The sequence below is a fragment of the Aegilops tauschii genome, chromosome 5, assembly GCF_002575655.3.
Source record: "Aegilops tauschii subsp. strangulata cultivar AL8/78 chromosome 5, Aet v6.0, whole genome shotgun sequence".
In the NCBI taxonomy this organism is placed as follows: Eukaryota; Viridiplantae; Streptophyta; class Magnoliopsida; order Poales; family Poaceae; genus Aegilops; species Aegilops tauschii.
Genome location: NC_053039.3, coordinates 142,900,983 through 142,923,004, shown reverse-complemented (window position 1 = coordinate 142,923,004; position 22,022 = coordinate 142,900,983).

Below are 22,022 nucleotides of genomic sequence, written 5' to 3'. Positions count from 1 at the left end.
CTAACTAGACAACAATTCCCATGTGCCCTCGGGAGCGCTTTGCTTTATATAAGAGTTCATCCAGGCTTGTCCTTTCCTACCCATGTGTCCTCGGGAGCGCTTTGCTTTATATAAGAGTTCATCCAGGCTTGTCCTTTGCTACAAAAAGGATTGGGCCACCTTTCTGCACCTTCTTTACTTTTGTTATTTGTTACCCATTACGAATTATCTTATCACACAACTATCTGTTACCGATAATTTCAGTGCTTGCAGATAATACCTTGCTGAAAACCGCTTGTAATTTCATTCTGCTCCTCGTTTGGTCCGACACTCTTACTTATCGAAAGGGCTACGATATATCCCATATACTTGTGGGTCATCAAGACTCTTTTTTGGCGTCATTGTCGGGGAGTGAAGCGCCTTTGGTAAGTGTAATTTGGTAAGGAAACATTTATATAGTGCTGAAATTTACTGTCACTTGTTACTATGGAAAATAATCCTTTGAGAGGCTTGTTCGGGGTATATTCACCTCGACCGGAAGAGCACCTAATCTATGTGGATGAATTTTGTGGATTATTTAAGCTTGCAGGTATGCCCGAGGATGTTGACAAGAAGAAGGTCTTCCCTTTATCTTTGAAGGGAAAGGCATTGACATGGTTTAGGCCATGTGATGATATTGGATCATGGAACTACAACCGATTGAAATTGGAATTTCATCAGAAGTTTTATCCTATGCATCTGGTTCATCATGATCAAAATTATATATATAAGTTTTGGCCTCGTGAAGGAGAAAGTATCGCTCAAGCTTGGGGGAGGCTTAAGTCAATGATATATTCATGCCCCAATCATGAGCTCTCAAGAGAAATTACTATTCAGAATTTTTATGCTCGGCTTTCTCATAATGATCGATCCATGCTTGATACTTCTTGTACTGGTTCTTTTGTGAACAAGGATATTGAATTCAAATGGGATTTATTGGAAATAATTAAACGCAACTCTGAAGATTGGGAACTCGACGAATGTAAGGAGTCAGGTATAAACCTTAAGTTTGATTGTGTTAAATCTTTTATGGATACCGATGATTTTCGTGATTTTAGCACTAAATATGGACTTGACTCTGAGATAGTAGCTTCTTTCTGTGAATCAATTGCTACTCATGTTGATCTCCCTAAGGAGAAGTGGTTTAAATATCATCTCCCATTGAAGTGAAAGTAGTAGAACCTATTAAAGTAGTGGAAGAAACTGTTACTTAAATGTTGATCCTATTGTTCCTACTACTTATATTGAGAAACCACCTTTTCTTGTTAGAATAAAGGATCATGCTAAAACTTTAGCTGTGGTTCGTAAGAGTTATACTAGAACACCTACACCGCCTGAGCAAATTAAAGTTGAACCTAGTATTGCTATGGTTAAGGATCTCTTGGTCGATAATATTGATGAGCATGTTATTTGTTTCTTTGATGAAGCTGCTAGAATTGCTAAACCTGATACTAAAGATAAGCATAGACCTGTTGTTGCATGCCTGTCGTTTCTGTTAAAATTGGAGAAAATTGTTATCATGGCTTATGTGATGTGGGTGCTAGTGTGAATGCAATTCCTTATACCTTGTACCAAGAGATTATGATTGATATTGCACCTGCTGAGATAGAAGATATTGATGTTACTATTAAGCTTGCCAATAGAGATACTATTTCACCAATCATGATTGTTAGAGATGTTGAAGTCTTGTGTGGGAAAATTAAATAATCTACTGATTTTCTTGTTCTTGGTTACCCACAAGATAATTTTTGTCCCATTATATTTGGTAGACCTTTCTTGAATATTGTTAATGCTAAGATAGACTGCAAGAACGATATTGGTACTGTTGGTTTAGGGGATATGTCTCATGATTTTAATTTCTCTAAATTTCGTAGACAGCCCCATGATAAAGAATTGCCTAATAAGGATGGAATTATTGCTCTTGCTTCTATTGCCATGCCTCCTACTGATCCTTTAGAACAATATTTGCTAGACCATGAAAATGATATGTTTATGAATGAAAGAAGGGAAATAGATGAAATATTCTTTAATGAAGGGCCTGTTTTGAAACACAATTTGCTTGTTGAAATCCATGGGGATCCTCCTCACTCATGGGTGATCCCATGTTTGAGCTTAAACAATTACCTAATACTTTGAAATATGCTTATCTCGATGAAAAGAAGATATATCTTGTTATTATTAGTGCTAACCTTTCAGAGCATGAAGAAAAGAAATTATTGAAAACTCTGAAGAAGTGTCGTGCTGCTATTCCATATACTCTTGATGGTCTTAAGGGCATTAGTCCCACTCTATGTCAGCACAAAATTAAATTGGATCCTGATGCTAAACCAGTTGTTGATCACCAATGAATGTTAAATCCTAAGATGAAAGAAGTGGTGAGAAATGAAATACTAAAGCTTCTGGAGGCAGGTATAATTTATCTTATTGCTGATAGTAGATGGGCAAGTCCTGTTCATTGTGTCCCTAAGAAGGGAGGTATTATTGTTGTTCCTAATGATAAGAATGAAATGATTCCACAAAGAATTGTTACAGGTTATAGAATGGTAATTGATTTTTGCATATTGAATAAAGCTACTAGGAAAGATCATTACCCTCTACCTTTTATTGATCAAATGCTAGAGAGATTATCCAAACATACACATTTCTAATTTCTAGATGGTTATTCTGGTTTTTCTCAAATATCTGTGTCAAAAGATGATCAGGAAAAGACCACTTTTACTTGCCCTTTCGGTACCTATGCTTATAGACGTATGCCTTTTGGTTTATGCAATGCACCTGCTACCTTTCAAAGATGTATGACTGCTATATTCTCTGATTTTTGTGAAAAGATTGTTGAGGCTTTCATGGATGATTTCTCCGTTTACGGAACTTATTTTGATGATTACTTAAGCAACCTTGATCGATTTTTGCAAAGATGTGAAGAAACTAACCTTGTCTTGAATTGGGAGAAGTGCCACTTTATGGCTAATGAAGGTATTGCCTTAGGGCATAAAATTTCTGAAAGAGGTATTGAAGTTGATAAAGCTAAAGTAGATGCTATTGAAAAGATGTTGTGTCCTAAAGATATCAAAGGTATAAGAAGTTTCCTTGGTCATGCTGGTTTCTATAGGAGGTTTATTAAATACTTCTCTAAAATTTCTAGGCCTCTCACTAATATCTTGCAAAAAGATGTTCCTTTTGTTTTTGATGAAGATTGTGTAGAAGCATTTGAAATACTTAAGAAAGCCTTGATTTCTGCACCTATTGTTCAGCCACCTGATTGGAATTTACCCTTTGAAATTATGTGAGATGCTAGTGATTATGCTATTGGTGTTGTTCTAGGAAAAAGAGTTGATAAGAAATTGAATGTTATTCATTATGCTAGTAAAACTCTAGACAGTGCCCAAAGAAATTATGCTACTACTGAAAAAGAATTTTTAGCAGTTGTGTTTCCTTGTGATAAGTCCAGATCTTATATTGTTGATTCCAAAGTAACTGTTCACACTAATCATGCTGCTATTAAATACCTTATGGAAAAGAAAGATGCTAAACCTAGACTTATTAGATGGGTTCTCTTATTACAAGAATTCGATTTGCATATTACTGATAGAAAGGGAGCTGAGAACCTCGTTGCAGACAACTTGTCTAGGTTAGAAAATGTTCTTGATTGTGACGCCCCAAATTCAAACATACACGCAAACGTGTATGATCAAGATCAGGGACTCACGGGAAGATATCACAACACAAATCTAAAATAAAATAAGTCATACAAGCATCATAATACAAGCCAGGGGCCTCGAGGGCTCGAATACAAGTGCTCGATCTTAGACGAGTCAGCGGAAGCAACAATATCTAAGGATAGACATAAGTTAAACAAGTTGCCTTAAGAAGGCTAGCACAAAACTGGGATACGGATCGAAAGAGGCGCAGGCCTCCTGCCTGGGATCCTCCTAAACTACTCCTAGTCGTCGTCAGCGGCCTGCACGTAGTAGTAGGCACCTCCAGTGTAGTAAGAGTCGTCATCGACGGTGGCGTCTGGCTCCTGGGCTCCAGCATCTAGTTGCGACAACCAGGTAGAATGGAAAGGGGGAACAGAGGGAGAAAAGCAACCGTGAGTACTCATCCAAAGTACTCGCAAGCAAGGATCTACACTACATATGCATGGGTATCTGTGTAAAGGGGCTATATCGGTGGACTGAACTGCAGAATGGCAGAATAAGAGGGGGATAGCTAGTCCTGTCGAAGACTACGCTTCTGGCAGCGTCCATCTTGCAGCATGTAGAAGAGAGTAGATGGTAAGTTCACCAAGTAGCATCGCATAGCATAATCCTACCCAGCGATCCTCCCCTCGTCGCCCTGTGTGAGAGCGATCACCGGGTTGTATCTGGCACTTGGAAGGGTGTGTTTTATTAAGTATCCAGTTCTAGTTGTCATAAGGTCAAGGTACAACTCCAAGTCGTCCTGTTACCGAAGATCACGGCTATTCGAATAGATAAACTTCCCTGCAGGGGTGCACCACATAACCCAACACGCTCGATCCCATTTGGCCGGACACACTTTCCTGGGTCATGCCCGGCCTCAGAAGATCAACACGTCGCAGCCCTACCTAGGCACAACAGAGAGGTCTGCACGCCGGTCTAAATCCTATGGCGCAGGGGTCTAGGCCCATCGCCCATTGCACACCTGCACGTTGCGAACGCGGCCGGAAGCAGACCTAGCCTAGCAGGCATTCCAGTCAAATCCGGCGCGCGCCGCTCAGTCGCTGACATCACGAAGGCTTCGGCTGATACCACGACGTCGAGTGCCCATAACTGTTCCCGCGTAGATGGTTAGTGCGTATAGGCCAGTGGCCAGACTCATATCAAATACCAAGGTCTCGTTAAGCGTGTTAATTGAAGTATCCGCGAACGCCGACCAGGGCCAGGCCCACCTCTCACCCAGGTGGTCTCAACCTGCCCTGTCGCTCGGCCACAAAGTAACAGTCGGGGGCCGTCGGGAACCCAGGCCCACCTCTACCGGGATGGAGCCACCTGTCCCTTCAGCCCCCATCTCCGAATAGTATCATTAGTAATGTAACAGTATAAAGTATATAGCATATGCCCGAGATCACCTCCCGAAGTGATCACGGCCCAGTAGTATAGCATGGCAGACGGACAAGAGTGTAGGGCCACTGATGGAACACTAGCATCCTATACTAAGCAGTAGGATAGTAGGTAAGGGTAACAACTGTAGCAACAATGACAGGCTATGCAGCAGAATAGGATTAACCGAAAGCAGCAACATGTTACACTACTCTAATGCAAGCAGTAGAGAGGGAATAGGCAATATCTGGTGATCAAGGGGGGGGCTTGCCTGGTTGCTCTGGCAAGAAGGAGGGGTCGTCAACACCGTAGTCGTACTGGGTAGCAGTGGCGTCGGTCTCGTGTCTAGCGAGAGAAGAGGGGGAAGAAACAATAAATACAATGCAAAAAAATGCATGATGATGCATGACATGACAAAGCGTGATGCTAGGTGTGCCCAATCGCGGTAGTAGGTGATACCGGCGGAGGGGAAACATCCGGGAAAGTATCCCTGGTGTTTTGCGTTTTCGGACAGGTGAACCGGAGGGGGTAAGTTGCGAGTTCGATAGGTTAGGGAGGTGTGGCGGACGAACGGGTTGCGTAACCGGATTCATCTCGTCGTTCTGAGCAACTATCATGTAAAAAACATTTTCATCCGAGTTACTAATTATTTTATATTTATTTTCAAAGTTTTATTGAATTTCCAAATTACTAGATTTATTTTAATTCAAAAATAAAAGCAGATTAAACTTTTGTTACCTCGAGCTATCCTAGCCTATGTGTATGACAGTGGGGGCCAAGGGCCCCGTCAACTAGCCCAGTCAACATTGACCGGTCAAAGTGAACAGTGTATGTGGGTTCGCATGTCATTGACTTAGTTCCTTTAACCTATTTTAGCAAAATAATCTAACAGTTGGTCCCACTTGTCATTGGTTCATATATTAACTAAGCTAGTTATTAAACTTAGCAGAGGGCAATTAGCCTAATGGGATGGTGGTTAGCCTCTAAACCAGATCAGGCAGCACCACGGGGAAGTGGTCAGGGACTTGGCGTCCATGCGCCCAAGACGAAGACAGGCGTGACGCGGCCATCTGCGACCTGGCGAGGCTGGTAGAGCTAGCAGCGGTGGCGAGAGGGGTCATGTGGGGGGGGGCGCAGCGCGGCAAGAGGCGCGCAGCTTGCACGGGAGCGGAGCTCCGACGGCGCCGACAACGGCGATAGCGCAGGACAGCAACAACGGCTACGGAGAGCAAATGCAAGCATTGGTAGAGCAGTTTTAAGAGCAGCAGTTAGCAGGAGAAGTAGCAGCGGAGCCGACCAGAGCAGCAGCAAGCAGTGCAGACGGGCGCTGGGCGCGGCGGCTGTGGCTTGGCCAGGGGCACGCAGGGGGTGTGGGCGCCTCTATGAGCTTGTGGAGGCGGAGCTCCGGTTATGGCGGACGACAGCGCGGGGGTTTCACGAGACGGCATGCATTCGAGCTAGGGGAGAGACGAGAAGACGTGAGGGCTCACAGCGATGGTGAGTAGCAGGGAGCAGCGAAGATGGTGCATCCCCGGCGGACGCCATGGCCTTGAGGAGGAAGGCTCTGGCGCGAGCTCCCCTGCTCGACGTGGGTGCGGGCCTGCAGGCGGAGGAGGGTGCGGGCGTCGCACGGAAGGAGCTGGTGGTGTTGGCCGGCTTGCTTCGGTGGCCGACTAGGCGGGGGGAGCCAGTGACGAGGCAGTGGACGGGTGGCTCAGGCGAGCACACATGCGCGCCGGTGAGCGCCGCCCACGGCCGGGCGTGGAGATCCAGGTGGCGGTGCGAGGACAGCGGGAGAAGCTGCGGGGCGGCATGGTCGGGCGAGCATGAAAGGGGCAAGCGTGAGCACGAGCGCTTCCCTTGTGGTGGCGCGAGGAGGAAAGCGGCAAGGAGCGAGGGGACCGGGAGAGATGGGATCGATCAGGAGGCTGGGCTCACGATCGGCTAGGTTAAGGGGGATTTAGGCGGGCCTTGGGCCATGTTGTTGCCAGATGGCCAAAATCCCGGGGTACTCTATTTTCTTATACCTTTTAATTTCCTTTACTGTTTTCCTTTTTCACTGTTGTTTGCATTTTTTTATTAGGCCACACTTGATCTTTTGTTCAATGTGAAACTTGACGCACAATTTCATGGCAATATTATGGGCTGGCACAAAAAGTTTCAAAGCATCTGGGAGAGTTCAACTATTTTTAGCAATTGAAAAGGTTAGATAATTAGCCGCTGGTATGCTGTTATAATTTCCGATGGCATTCTAAACATCTCCAAAATGTTTGTTTAATGTAAGACAATTATGTAGTGAATATTTCCAACCTAAGGAACATTTTAGTTTTGATGTTTGAAGAAATTTTATTTTGACTTTATTTTAAATTTTGAATTTGAACTCGATTTGGACCGAAGTGCGGTTCCGCAAATTAATTGTGATGACATGGCACCATTAGTGTGTGATTACTGTAGATGAACTACCGGGGTGTTACAAATCTCCTCCACTACAAGAAATCTCGTCCCAAGATTTAGGAGGTAGTGTAAGGGGGGAAGATTAGGTTACAGAATTCTAACGGGTCTTCTCGGCCTTGGTTGCTCTTCTCGAAGAGGTTGATCCATAGCGTTGATGTCTTCATTTCTCTGCATCAATGCATCATGATGAAGTTGTCCTCCTTTCTTCGGGAACTCCATCGTACTTACGAAAGGATAAGAGGTTATTACGGAAGAACGGACCGCTACAATGTTTGCTTATCTGGTAGATAACATCAGGGAAGGTGGCGGAAAGTAACTCTAGAATTGAAACTTAAGACATTATCGAGAGCAAAGTCAGAAGGTGCAAAATAGAAGTTTCAAGCACATAGGCAATCGTCCGTTGTCTGAACGAAGTGTGAAAGGGATTCAGGGCAATAGGAATAAGTATTACGTATGATACCAGAATAGGTCACTAGGAAGGTGGCCCGTGAATTACATATGAAGTCAAGCGCGAGGAATAACTTTGACAACAGGGAGTACAGGAGAGTCAGGTTTCGATCTGGTGGAACTGTGAGTTATGGGCCCACCATGTGGGTTAAAAGTGGGAAGGGCGATGATGTCTTGCACGATCATGTAAGCAAGGTATGTCAGAGGATAGCCTATCAGTTATGTTGGCAACAACATCAGTACCAAGGGCGAGGGACGAAGAGAACCATTTTCCTGCTCGTTGAACGAGGCGGACCAATAGGCAAAGTCTCGTCCATCGGTGGTTACTGGAATGTTATCAACAATAGTAATAGGGTCTTACTGACAGAGTTGTACACCGAAGTGTTTGCACAAGCAGGGAATTATTACTGCTTATATCATATATATATATCACAATAAGGGTTTAAACAAACCAATGGAAAGGGAAAAGTGTCCATCAGATTTAATCAGAACAATGGAAAGAAAATGTGTTTAAACACATATTTCAGGGGTATATCCTTCCCAAGAACAATCAGAGCATGATATCCATGACAGGATATATCATAGAAAACCATTTAGGTAAGGGGAGAGGAAGTTCATGACATTACCCAAACAACGGTGTTAGGATAATTGATAAAGAAAATTATAGCATTGTGCTTCAAATGTTCTTATTGAAAATCGGAGTAGCACAGACATGCTTCAAGATAGCATTAGCATGGTCTTCAAGCAAACGTCAAACTTTGGATACAAAGGATCCATCGGAAACAACTTATAGAATAAGTCTTACAATTTCCTCATGTGAAAATGGTTAATCTTGCCAAAAGAGATACTATAATAATAGGTCCTCCAGCCAGGTGTGCTAGGCAATCACCTTACCGGGAGATATAAAGACCAATGTTAAAACTCTTGGAAATATGTTCCAACCATCATATCTGACCGGGATTCAGATCTGTTTGGTTTCAGGATACCTCAGACTCAGGATGCCTGAGATGAGAGGTGCAACACAAATTGACGGGATGGCATTGTAAGATTCTCCGGAAATGAAGTATGGAAGTGAGTTCCGAAACAAGAGTTCATCAGTAAACCAAGGAGAGGATGAGGGGGTGGCTGATGGACTCAGCGACAATTTCTCGAGATTTCCAAAAAGATGGATTTCCACAATCATGTGAAAAAGGAGATAACATTTGTCAGATCAAATGATATAATGACGTATGCCTAAGGAAAACATACGCAAGTAAAAATTGGTTGAAAGGTACACCCGAAATATGGGCTGGGTTGCACGACCAACGTCGGAATGGCGATTGAGCAACCAACACTCTAAATTGGAATTATTGTCCAATAACTCTGAAGCAATTGGGTTGCTAGAGATATTAAATTCGCACAACAGAGTTCACTCAACATGGGGACCAAGAAAAGAATGGTGATGGCGAGAAGCATCACTGTATCACAAATTCTTAAAAAGGTGGTGAAATTCTCACAACATTGATGACATAAGAGATGGTAATGTTCCAAGGTAAAGAAGAACAATTGCTGGATAGCAAGGAACTCAAGGTATAACACCAAACATGAACAAGTTTGTGTTGGTGGGAAGGCAATAAAGTGGTCGATGATAATACAATTCATCGAGGGCAAGGATGGTATTTCACATCATGAATTTGATTGATATCCTAGAAGAGCTCAGAATGTTGATGATGATCATGACACAATGGTCGGGAGACTTCATAAAGATGTAATCAATCGGCGATGATATCAAGTCAAAGAAATGATGAAGCGAATGGCTATTGGAACCATGGGTACGAGACAAACTCGAAATCAAGTTTGTTGATCAAGGAGAAATGATATGAGGAGGAAAATCGACGTAAGATTAGCTCACCGTTGAAATTTGTGCTCCGGGAAGGACCAGGTAGCACTGTTAAAATCAGCATGATAATGATATAGCCAATCAGGCTAGGAATGACTTGAAAGATTATTAAACTCATAAGCAACGAAAATTACTTAGGGTTATCGAACCGGAATGCGGAATCGGTTCACATATCGGTGTTCTCGGTTGACGACAACCCAGAACCCAGGAAAATTGGAATCGGTGAGAAATAACAGTTGATGAAGAACCCATAAGAAGTTATGCAGTTCCATGATATTTTCGAGATACCAGAGTGTAATACTTGATGGTAGATCAAAGTAAAGGTTGGACAGGTGCAAAGATCTGCAGAAGACAAGTACTTCAACTTGTCTGAGAAATGGTATTTAAAGGAGAACATGGCCGGAACCACGATTGCAAAGGGGTCAATTCTCAGATACCATATGATATTATATCAAGGAAACAATTATTATTACAAGAAGCTTTTATGATAGGATCTACATCGTGTCCATGGGCATGAACACAAAGTTCAAGGTCGACTCCCACTTCTCTAATGCATAACCTTTCATTCAGTTCTCGCCTTCAACGAAGTTGTGTTGAAATTTTATTTGACATAACAACAATAGAGTATGGCCTGTAGTAGTTTTTGGGTTCACACAGATTAGAAAAGGCATAGTTTCAACCCATCAGGGTCTCTTAGGAACATATACCACAAACTTCAGGAGTAAATAACACAAGCTCGAAAGCAGAGCATGGTTGGTCAATCAGAGGATAGGATTTACCAATGGAGAAAGAACTTCCAAAGTGATTGGATATGAAGGACGCTACCGGATAAAATCCCACAAAGGATCCGGTGGTCCTCAAGGGATCTGATGTGAGCATCGGTACTCAGTCAGAGGAAGATACAATGCAAGGAGATCAAATTATAGAAACAACCGACTAATTCAATCAAATGCAAAGGAATTATGTTTTCCAAATCAAGAGATCAGAAGCAAACGGTCTGATCAAAGATGGATAAGTTGAATAGGCTTAGGTATACAATCGATGGCAATTTGATTCGGCGAGAACCATCTCATGTTTAAAATTGGCATCAAAGCCAGAAGGGTGAATTCTACGATTCGGTTGAGGATTGCGAGCAACTGCAACATATTGAATCAACAGACTCAAAATGATAATGACAAAGGATGTCAATAAGATTACTAGACTTATGGGATTAATCATAATGCAAGTAAGCAAGAATTTCAAGAGCAAAAGCCTCCTGGGGATTTTCGGAAGATCGAATGGTATTTTGAAGACTTTTGTGAAACACATGATCAACTGGGGATGAGCGGATACTCGACAAGTGCGAGGATTTATTCGTAGGGGTATTCATGTGGTAAAGAACTGCAAGGCAGTAAGCTCAAAGGATTCTCGGGACAACAGAGAGTATTTCAGGACATCTTGTAATAACAAGATCAACGGGGAATGATTGTATGAATGGCAAGTGTATGCAGTTTTCATAGGGGTTGACGGTGGAAGGAAATCACAAATGCGATGTCACAAAGACTCGAGAGAACATCGTACAGTAACTTCGGAATCTTCTAGTGCAGCAGGCGATCATCTGAAGTGAGGGGCTCTCCGGGAGAAAGTATTTTCGAGAACCTAAAGTTAGTTTTGTTTTTAGCAAAATCTTTTAACCTGAATAGAAGAGAGCTCAGAGTCCCAGAGTAAAGATCAAGGAGTAAAAGATCCTAATACCACCCAATGGCGACGTGGACCCATGGGCCGCACAGCCATGTTAGTAAAAGTTTTGTAATATCTAGACTCGACTTCGGCCAAGGAGTGTGGAAGGGGGATTCCTACAGGCAGTCAGCTCTGATATCAACTTGTGACGCCCCCAATTCAATCATACACTAATCATACACGCAAACGTGTACGATCAAGATCAGGGACTCACGGGAAGATATCACAACACAAATCTAAAATAAAATAAGTCATACAAGCATCATAATACAAGCCAGGGGCCTCGAGGGCTCGAATACAAGTGCTCGATCTTAGACGAGTCAACGGAAGCAACAATATCTGAGTACAGACATAAGTTAAACAAGTTACCTTAAGAAGGCTAGCACAAACTGGGATACAGATCGAAAGAGGCACAGGCCTCCTGCCTGGGATCCTCCTAAACTACTCCTGGTCATCGTCAGCGGCCTGCACGTAGTAGTAGGCACCTCCAGTGTAGTAAGAGTCGTTGTCGACGGTGGCGTCTGGCTCCTGGGCTCCAGCATCTGGTTGCGACAACCAGGTAGAATGGAAAGGGGGAAAAGAGGGAGAAAAGCAACCGTGAGTACTCATTCAAAGTACTCGCAAGCAAGGATCTACACTACATATGCATGGGTATCTGTGTAAAGGGGCTATATCGGTGGACTGAACTGCAGAATGGCAGAATAAGAGGGGGATAGCTAGTCCTGTCGAAGACTACGCTTCTGGTAGCCTCCATCTTGCAGCATGTAGAAGAGAGTAGATGGTAAGTTCACCAAGTAGCATTGCATAGCATATTCCTACCCGGCGATCCTCCCCTCGTCGCCCTATGTGAGAGCGATCACCGGGTTGTATCTGGCACTTGGAAGGGTGTGTTTTATTAAGTATCCGGTTCTAGTTGTCATAAGGTCAAGGTACAACTCCAAGTCGTCCTGTTACCGAAGATCATGGCTATTCGAATAGATAAACTTCCCTGCAGGGGTGCACCACATAACCCAACACGCTCGATCCCATTTGGCCGGACACACTTTCCTGGGTCATGCTCGGCCTCGAAAGATCAACACGTCGCAGCCCTACCTAGGCACAACAGAGAGGTCAACACGCCGGTCTAAATCCTATGGCGCAGGGGTCTGGGCCCATCGCCCATTGCACACCTGCACGTTGCGAACGCGGCCGGAAGCAAACCTAGCCTAGCAGGCGTTCCAGTCCAATCCGGCGGACACCGCTGAGTCGCTGACGTCACGAAGGCTTCGGCTGATACCACGACGTCGAGTGCCCATAACTATTCCCGCGTAGTTGGTTAGTGCGTATAGGCCAGTGGCCAGACTCAGATCAAATACCAAGATCTCGTTAAGCGTGTTAATTGAAGTATCCGCAAACGCCGACCAGGGCCAGGCCCACCTCTCACCCAGGTGGTCTCAACCTACCCTGTCGCTGTGCCACAAAGTAACAGTCGGGGGCCGTCGGGAACCCAGGCCCACCTCTACCGGGATGGAGCCACCTGCCCCTTCAGCCCCCATCTCTGAACAGTATCATAAGTAATATAAAAGTATAAAGTATATAGCATATGCCCGAGATCACCTCCCGAAGTGATCACGGCCCAGTAGTATAGCATGGCTGACGGACAAGAGTGTAGGGCCACTGATGGAACACTAGCATCCTATACTAAGCAGTAGGATAGCAGGTAAGGGTAACAAATGTAGCAACAATGACAGTCTATGCAGCAGAATAGGATTAACCGAAAGTAGTAACATGTTAGACTACTCTAATGCAAGCAGTAGAGAGGGAATAGGCCATATCTGGTGATCAAGGGGGGGGCTTGCCTGGTTGCTCTGGCAAGAAGGAGGGGTCGTCAACACCGTAGTCGTACTGGGTAGCAGCGGCGTCGGTCTCGGTGTCTAGCGAGAGAAGAGGGGGAAGAAACAATAAATACAATGCAAAAAAATGCATGACGATGCATGACATGACAAAGCGTGATGCTAGGTGTGCCCAATCGCGGTAGTAGGTGATACCGGCGGAGGGGGAAACATCCGGGAAAGTATCCCTGGTGTTTTGCGTTTTCGGACAGATAAACCGGAGGGGGAAAGTTGCGAGTTCGATAGGTTAGGGAGGTGTGGCGGACGAACGGGTTGCGTAACCGGATTCATCTCATCGTTCTGAGCAACTATCATGTACAAAACATTTTCATCCGAGTTACTAATTATTTTATATTTATTTTCAAAGTTTTATTGAATTTCCAAATTACTAGATTTATTTTAATTCAAAAATAAAAGCAGATTAAACTTTTGTTACCTCGAGCTATCCTAGCCTATGTGTATGACAGTGGGGGCCAAGGGCCCAGTCAACATTGACCGGTCAAAGTGAATAGTGTATGTGGGTTCGCATTTCATTGACTTAGTTCCTTTAACCTATTTTAGCATAATAATCTAACGGTTTGTCCCACTTGTCATTGGGTCATATATTAACTAAGCTAGTTATTAAACTTAGCAGAGGGCAATTAGCCTAATGGGATGGTGGTTAGCCTCTAAACCAGATCAGGCAGCACCACGGGGAAGTGGTCAGGGACTTGGCGTGCACGCGCCCAAGACGAAGACAAGCATGACGCGGCCATCCGCGACCTGGCGAGGCTGGTAGAGCTAGCAGCGGTGGCGAGAGGGGTCATGTGGGGGGCGCAGCACGGCAAGAGGCGCACAGCATGCACGGGAGCGGAGCTCCGACGGCGGCGACAATGGCGACAGCGCAGGACAACAACAACGGCTACAGAGAGCAAATGCAAGCATTGGTAGAGTAGTTTTAAGAGCAGCAGTTAGCAGGAGAAGTAGCAGCGGCGCCGACCAGAGCAGCAGCAAGCAGTACAGACGGGTGTTGGGCGCGGCGGCTGTGGCTTGGCCAGGGGCGCGCAGGGGGTGTGGGCGCCTCTAGGAGCTTGTGGAGGCGGAGCTCCGGTTATGGCGGACGACAACGTGGGGGTTTCACGAGACGGCATGCATTCGAGCTAGGGGAGAGACGAGAAGACGTGAGGGCTCACAGCGATGGTGAGTAGCAGGGAGCAGCGAAGATGGTGCATCCCCGGCGGACGCCATGGCCTTGAGGAGGAAGGCTCTGGCGCGAGCTCCCCTGCTCGACGTGGGTGCGGGCCTGCAGGCGTAGGAGGGTGCGGGCGTCGCACGGAAGGAGCCGGTGGTGTTGGCCGGCTTGCTTCGGTGGCCGACTAGGCGGGGGGAGCCGGTGACGAGGCAGTGGACGGGTGGCTCAGGCGAGCACACATGCGCGCCGGTGAGCGCCGCCCACGGCCGGGCGTGGAGATCCAGGTGGCGGCGCGAGGACAGCGGGAGAAGCTGCGGGGCGGCATGGTCGGGCGAGCATGAAAGGGGCAAGCGTGAGCACGAGCGCTTCCCTTGTGGCGGCGCGAGGAGGAAAGCGGCAAGGAGCGAGGGGACCGGGAGAGATGGGATCGATCAGGAGGCTGGGCTCACGATCGGCTAGGTTAAGGGGGATTTAGGCGGGCCTTGGGCCATGTTGTTGCCAGATGGCCAAAATCCCGGGGTACTCTATTTTCTTATACCTTTTAATTTCCTTTACTGTTTTCCTTTTTCACTGTTGTTTGCATTTTTTTATTAGGCCACACTTGATCTTTTGTTCAATGTGAAACTTGACGCACAATTTCATGGCAATATTATGGGCTGGCACAAAAAGTTTCAAAGCATCTGGGAGAGTTCAACTATTTTTAGCAATTGAAAAGGTTAGATAATTAGCCGCTGGTATGCTGTTATAATTTCCGATGGCATTCTAAACATCTCCAAAATGTTTGTTTAATGTAAGACAATTATGTAGTGAATATTTCCAACCTAAGGAACATTTTAGTTTTGATGTTTGAAGAAATTTTATTTTGACTTTATTTTAAATTTTGAATTTGAACTCGATTTGGACCGAAGTGCGGTTCCGCAAATTAATTGTGATGACATGGCACCATTAGTGTGTGATTACTGTAGATGAACTACCGGGGTGTTACATTGATGACCCACTGCCTATTGACGATAGCTTTCCTGATGAACAACTAGTTGTCATAAATGCTTCTCGCAATGCTCCATGGTATGCTGATTATGCTAATTACATTGTTGCTAAATTTATACCACCTAGTTTCACATACCACCAAAAGAAAAAAGATTTTCTACTTTTGGGATGACCCACACCTTTATAAAGGAGTAGATGGTGTTATTAGACGTTGCGTACCTGAGCATGAACAGGGGCAGATCCTACACAAGTGCCACTCCGATTCTTACGGAGGACACCACGCTGGAGATAGAACTGCACACAAGGTATTGCAATCCGGTTTTTATTGGCCTACTCTCTTCAAGGATGCTCGTAAGTTTGTCTTGTCTTCTGATGAATGCCAAAGAATTGGTAATATTAGTAGACGTCAGGAATTGCCTATGAATTATTCACTTGTTATTGAACCATTTGATGTTTGGGGCTTTGATTATGTGGGACATTTTCCTTCCTCTAATGGGTATACACATATTTTAGTTGTTGTTGATTACGTTACTAAGTGGGTAGAAGCTATTCCAGCTAGTAGTGTTGATCATAACACTTCTATTAAGATGCTTAAAGAAGTTATTTCCGACGTTTGGACTCCCTAAATATTTAATGATTGATGGTGGTTCACATCTTATTCATGGTGCTTTCCGTAAAATGCTTGCTAAATATGATGTTAAGCATAGAATTGCATCTCCATATCATCCTCAGTCTAGTGGTCAAGTAGAATTGAGCAATAGAGATATTAAATTGATTTTGCAGAAGACTGTTAATAGATCCAGAAAGAATTGGTCTAAGAGACTTGATGATGCATTATGGGATTATAGAACTGCTTATAAGAACCCTATGATACGGGCTCCTTATCTTGACCACCTCAAAGGTCAATTTTTCCACCCTGTAGTTGTGCTCGTCTCCAAAGGCCACTTCCAACTCGATCTTGCCGGCTGGATAAGCCGACTTACCAGGTACCACAACATGGAAAATAGTGTTCGACTGGCTGAGGTTCTTATCAATCAATCCCATACGACGGAAAGTCTCATAATAGAGGATGTTGATGCTGCTGCCTCCATCCATGAGCACCTTAGTGAACTTATATCCTCCCACCTGAGGAGCCACCACCAAGGCCAAGTGACCCGGATTATCCACCCGAGGAGGGTGATCCTCCCTACTCCATACTATAGGCTTCTCAGACCACCGTAAATATCGTGGAACCGCCGGCTCAACAGCATTTACAGCCCTCTTATGAAGCTTCTGATCTCGCTTACACAGACTGGTGGTAAATACATGATACTGTCCACTGCTAAGCTGCTTTGGATTGGTCTGATAACCCCCTTGCTGCTGTTGATGACCCTGGCTAGGCTGCTGATTAAAGCCCCCTTGACTGTTCTGAGGATTAGAATTTGAGCCGCCGCCCAGGCCATGAAAACCACCGGCGCCTGAGCCGCCGCCCGGGCCGTTGTTGCCATTAAAGGCGTTGGAATTCTTAAAGGCCTTCATGATCGCACAATCCTTCCATAAATGAGTAGCTGGCTTCTCCCTAGAGCCGTGCCTTGGACAAGGTTCATTCAACAGCTGCTCCAGCGTCGGGCCTGACCCGCCGGCTCGGGGAGGTGGCCTCCCCTTGCGTCGCTGGTTATTACCCTGTGAGCTGGCGTTGGCCACGAACTCTAGGCTGCCGTCGGCCTTGCGCTTGCCACCTCCTTGGCTCCCCGGGTTATGCTGAGGACCCTTGCCATTGTCGTTCTTCTTTCCCTTCCCTGTCCTTTCATCATCTGAAGCGGGGTCCTTGGTACTATCAGAATCGGCGTACTTGACGAGAGCCGCCATCAGCGTACCCATGTCATTGCAGTCGCGCTTAAGCCACCCGAGTTTCATCTTCAGGGGCAGAAAGCGACAATTCTGTTCCAGCATTAAAACTACAGAGCCGGCATCCATCTTATCAGATGAATGTATTATCTCCTTAACCCGGCGAACCCAATGTGTCGTAGACTCGCCCTCCTGTTGCTTACAGTTAGTCAAATCCACTATTGACATAGACTGTCTACAGGTGTCTTTGAAGTTTTGTATGAACCGGGCCTTCAGCTCAGCCCAAGATCCAATGGAATTCGGCGGTAGCCCTTTCAACCAAGTGCGGGCAGTCCCATCTAGCATCATGGTGAAGAACTTGGCCATCGCCGCCTCACTGACCTCCAGCAGTTCCATGGCCATCTCGTAACTTTCGATCCAGGCTGCGGGTTGTAAGTCAGCCGTGTAATTAGGCACCTTCCTAGGGCCTTTGAAGTCCTTGGGTAGATGCTCATTGCGAAGAGCTGGCACTAAACAAGGGACACCTCCGGTCCTGGTAGGGATACCCACGTCGACGGAGGTCGTCGGATAAGCCGGGGGAGTCTGGTAAGCCGTCAACTGAGGCACCTGCTCCGCCTCTTGCCACGCTCTGTCTTGGTCTGCTGCGTGAAAGGCTCCGTTATGAGCCGGGCCATGGCCAGGGGGCGGGTCATGGCGTCGGACATTACTTGAGCCGGTCGCTGAGACCATGTGTCTGCTGTAACTCGGGCTCCGGCCTGGACGAGGGGTCGAGTGGATCATGTCTCGGCTGTAAGAGTACGCCTCTTGCTGCGCCAGTGCTGTCTGAAGGAGTTCCCTAACCCGGCGGGTTTCAATAGCCGTCGGAGAGTCGCCGTCAATTGGGAGGGCCGCCAGCCGTGCCGCTGCGGCGACCACGTTCTCCAGCGGGTTAGCATAATGGCCCGGCAGTATCGGCACATACTGAGGCGGGGCTGGGCTCACCCGGGGAGGCCCCATCACTTGTGGCTGAACAGGGGTCCCAGACCCGGGCACTATGATCCCTGGCGGGTTACTAGACCCTGCACCTGGCGTGTTGAAGAGGTTCCGAGGATCGTAGATCGGAGGGAGTCGAGATTGGTCCTTTTGATGCCTCCTTCTCATGACCTCATTGGACGCATTCTGATCCATCGTGAGCCGGAAGGACTGCGCCTGGATCAACTGAGTTTGGGCGTCGAGAGCCGCCCTCTCCGCAGCCATCCTGATCCCTTCCGCTGCCAGCTCCTCTTTGTCTTTCACTAGATCTAACTTTAACTGCGCCACCTCCGCATCATGCTGAGCTTGATCCGCCGGGTCAACCACGGCGGTCAACAGGGCCGTCATCTTGTCCGTGAGATCCATCAGCACCTGAGCCGGCGAGGGCATCGGGTTTCCCGCCCCAGCCGCAGGGTTCTGAACAGGCTGCGCACCGGCCATGAAGATTCCAACCAGGCTCGGCGGCTCAAACGGGTCCGGAATACTGTCACCATCGGAACAACCCATGAGCCTGCCATTTTGAAGTTGATACAACGAGTTTGACTCATCTGTGGACGACTCGCCGTCAGAGCCGGCGGCCGTCTCATCACCAGATCCAGATCCATCAGGGAGTCCTCCATGGATACATCCCACAAAAGCATGCTTCAAGGCAGGCAGGGCCCGGGCGGGTCGCGCGCGCTGAGCCGTCTCGATGAGATCAGCGCAGAGATCCGGCTCAGGCCCCGGCTCACCAATCTTGCCAATGAAAACATGAATTCCGCCGAAGGGGACCCGGTATCCGTACTCAATTGAGCCGGCTTCGGGGCCCCAGCTTGCATCATCGATGTAGAGCTTGCCGCGACGACTCTTGGTCATCCGGCCCACAGCGTATCCCTTGAGCCCTTCGAAGCTGCCCTTCAAGAACTCGAATCCACCGTGCGCTGGCCCCACGGTGGGCGCCAACTGTCGTGGAATTGTCACGGCAGATGTCCTCAAGCTAGGACTTAGTCGTGGAGCCATCGCCGCTAGGAAGCTTGAATGGGTTAAGCGGGACAAGGAACACGAGGGGTTATACTGGTTCGGCCCCTTACGGTGAAGGTAAAAGCCTACGTCCAGTTGAGGTGGTATTGATTAGGGTTTCGAGGACCAGGGAGCTTAACTGCTATGCCTGGCTCTCGACGAGATCTTTCTTGCCCCTAAACCGCTGCCGGGTCGTCCCTTTATATAGGGAGGCTGGCGCCCAGCAGCTCTCAGAGTCCCGGCCGGCTCATAAGAGTGTCCGGCTCGGGCTCTCAACTATTCTTGCCTTACGCTACAAGTTCTACCATAATGGCGGTTGTAACTACGGGCCTTAAGCCATCTCCGGGTCTTAAGCCCATCTTCGGCCCGCCGTCTTCGAGCTTGGCGCCGGGCTTCAGGTGATGACCCTTATGTGTAACCCGGCCCCGCCGGGCGGGTGACTCTAAGGGTTATATCCTCAACAATGTCACTTACCTCTCGAACTGGAACATAAGGCATATTGGGCTATTAAAGAGCTCAATTATGATTTCAAACTTGCCGGTGAGAAGAGGTTATTTGACATTAGCTCACTTGATGAATGGAGAACCCAAGCCTATGAGAATGCCAAGTTGTCTAAAGAAAAGGTTAAAAGATGGCATGATAAAAGGATACAAAAGCGTGAGTTTAATGTAGGTGATCATGTTTTGCTATACAACTCTCATTTAAGATTTTTTGCAGGAAATCTTCTCTCTAAACGGGAAGGTCCTTACATTATCGAGGAGGTCTATCATTCCAGTGCCATAAAAATCAACAACGCTGAAGGCACAAATCCGAAAGTGGTAAACGGTCAAAGAATCAAACATTATATCTCAGGTAATCCCATAAATGTTGAGACCAATATTATTGATACCGTAACACTGGAGGAGTGCACAAGGGACACTTTCCAGAGCATTTCAGACTCCAAAAAGGAATAGGTATGTGGTACGGTAAGTAAACCGACTCCAAAACTGTTCCAATAGCAATTTTTCTCCGTTTTGGAATATTTAAAAAATTAGGAAAATTAAAAATAGTTCGAAAGAGACACGAGGCGACCACAAGGGTGGAGGGCGCACCCTACCCCCTGGGCCACCTCGTGTGCCCTCCAGACTCCGTTTTCTTGCGCGAAACTTCTTTTGGTCGGTAAAAATTCATTATATAATATCCCGAAGGTTTTGACCATTGTACCATGACAATATCCCTTGTTTTTGTTTTGAGTTGTTTTGTGCCAGAGTTTTCAAGGCCGGGCATCATGTCGTCTCCCTCCTCCAAAAACGCGGGCGACGATGCTTGGCTAATGAAGATAGAGATGAAGAGAGAAGAACTTGGGGAAATCAACGAGGGTGATAAGATCAAGAAGGTCGTGGAAGATCAAGTTCCCGTAGCAGAAGAAGAAGACATCCTTCAACTTTATTACAGTCATCTTACCCTATTGAAATTGAAGCTTTCAAGATCATTGAATTAGTTCGTGTGCAAAAGAAGTATCTTACCCATGAAAATATTCTGTTGCAAGAGCATATCATTACCCTCCAGAGCATCATTCATAGATTGGAGTTTCTCCTGCGCTCGAAGTGTGGCACTACTTCATCAACAACTCCATCATCACCACCTCCGAAGAAAGAGACATAAATACATGGGTATGGGCACTCCCCTTGGCAACTGCCAAACCTGGGGGAGGTGCCCTGGTATCGTATCACCATCACACCTTTACTTTTATCATTTTTCTTAGTTTGATCCTTTTGGTTATATCTCGATCTAGTAGAATAAAGTTTTAGTATGATGTAGCCTTGAGTTTTGTTTTGATCTCTATCTATGTAATCGAGTCCGTGAGTTATATATAATAAAGAGTAGTTTTTAGTTGAGGTCTTTGCTTTCTTGCTATGATCTTGAGGGAATTAAATAAAGGAAAGAACAAAAATAAATAAAAAGATCATATATTGATCTTATGGAGAGTAATGACTTTACATATAAAGAGTATGATGAATAAAAGTTGTTGAGAGTTGACAAACATAGTTTTGGTCATTGTTGCAATTAATAGGAAGTAATAAAGAAAGAGAGGCTTCACATATAAATATACTATCTTGGACATCTTTTGTAATTGTGAGCACTCATTAAAATATGACATGTTAAAAAGTTGATGTTGGACAAGGAAGACAACATATGGGTTATGTTTTCTTATATCCGAATAGAAGTTATATTGTCATGGATCATCCAACATGTTGAGCTTGCATTTCCCTCTCATGCTAGCCAAATTCTTTGCACCAAGTAGAGATACTACTTGTGCTTCCAAACATCCCTTAGACCAGTTTTGCCATGAGAGTCCAGCATGCCTACTTATGGATTGAGTAAGATCCTTCAAGTAAATTGTCATTGGTGCAAGCAATAAAAATTTCTCTCTAAATATGTATGATCTATTAGTGTGAAGAAAATAAGCTTTATACAAACTTGTGATATGGAAGAAATAAAAGCGACGGACTACATAATAAAGGTCCTTATCACAAACGGCAATATAAAGTGACCTTCTTTTGCATTAAGATTTTGTGCATCCAACCATAAAAGCGCAT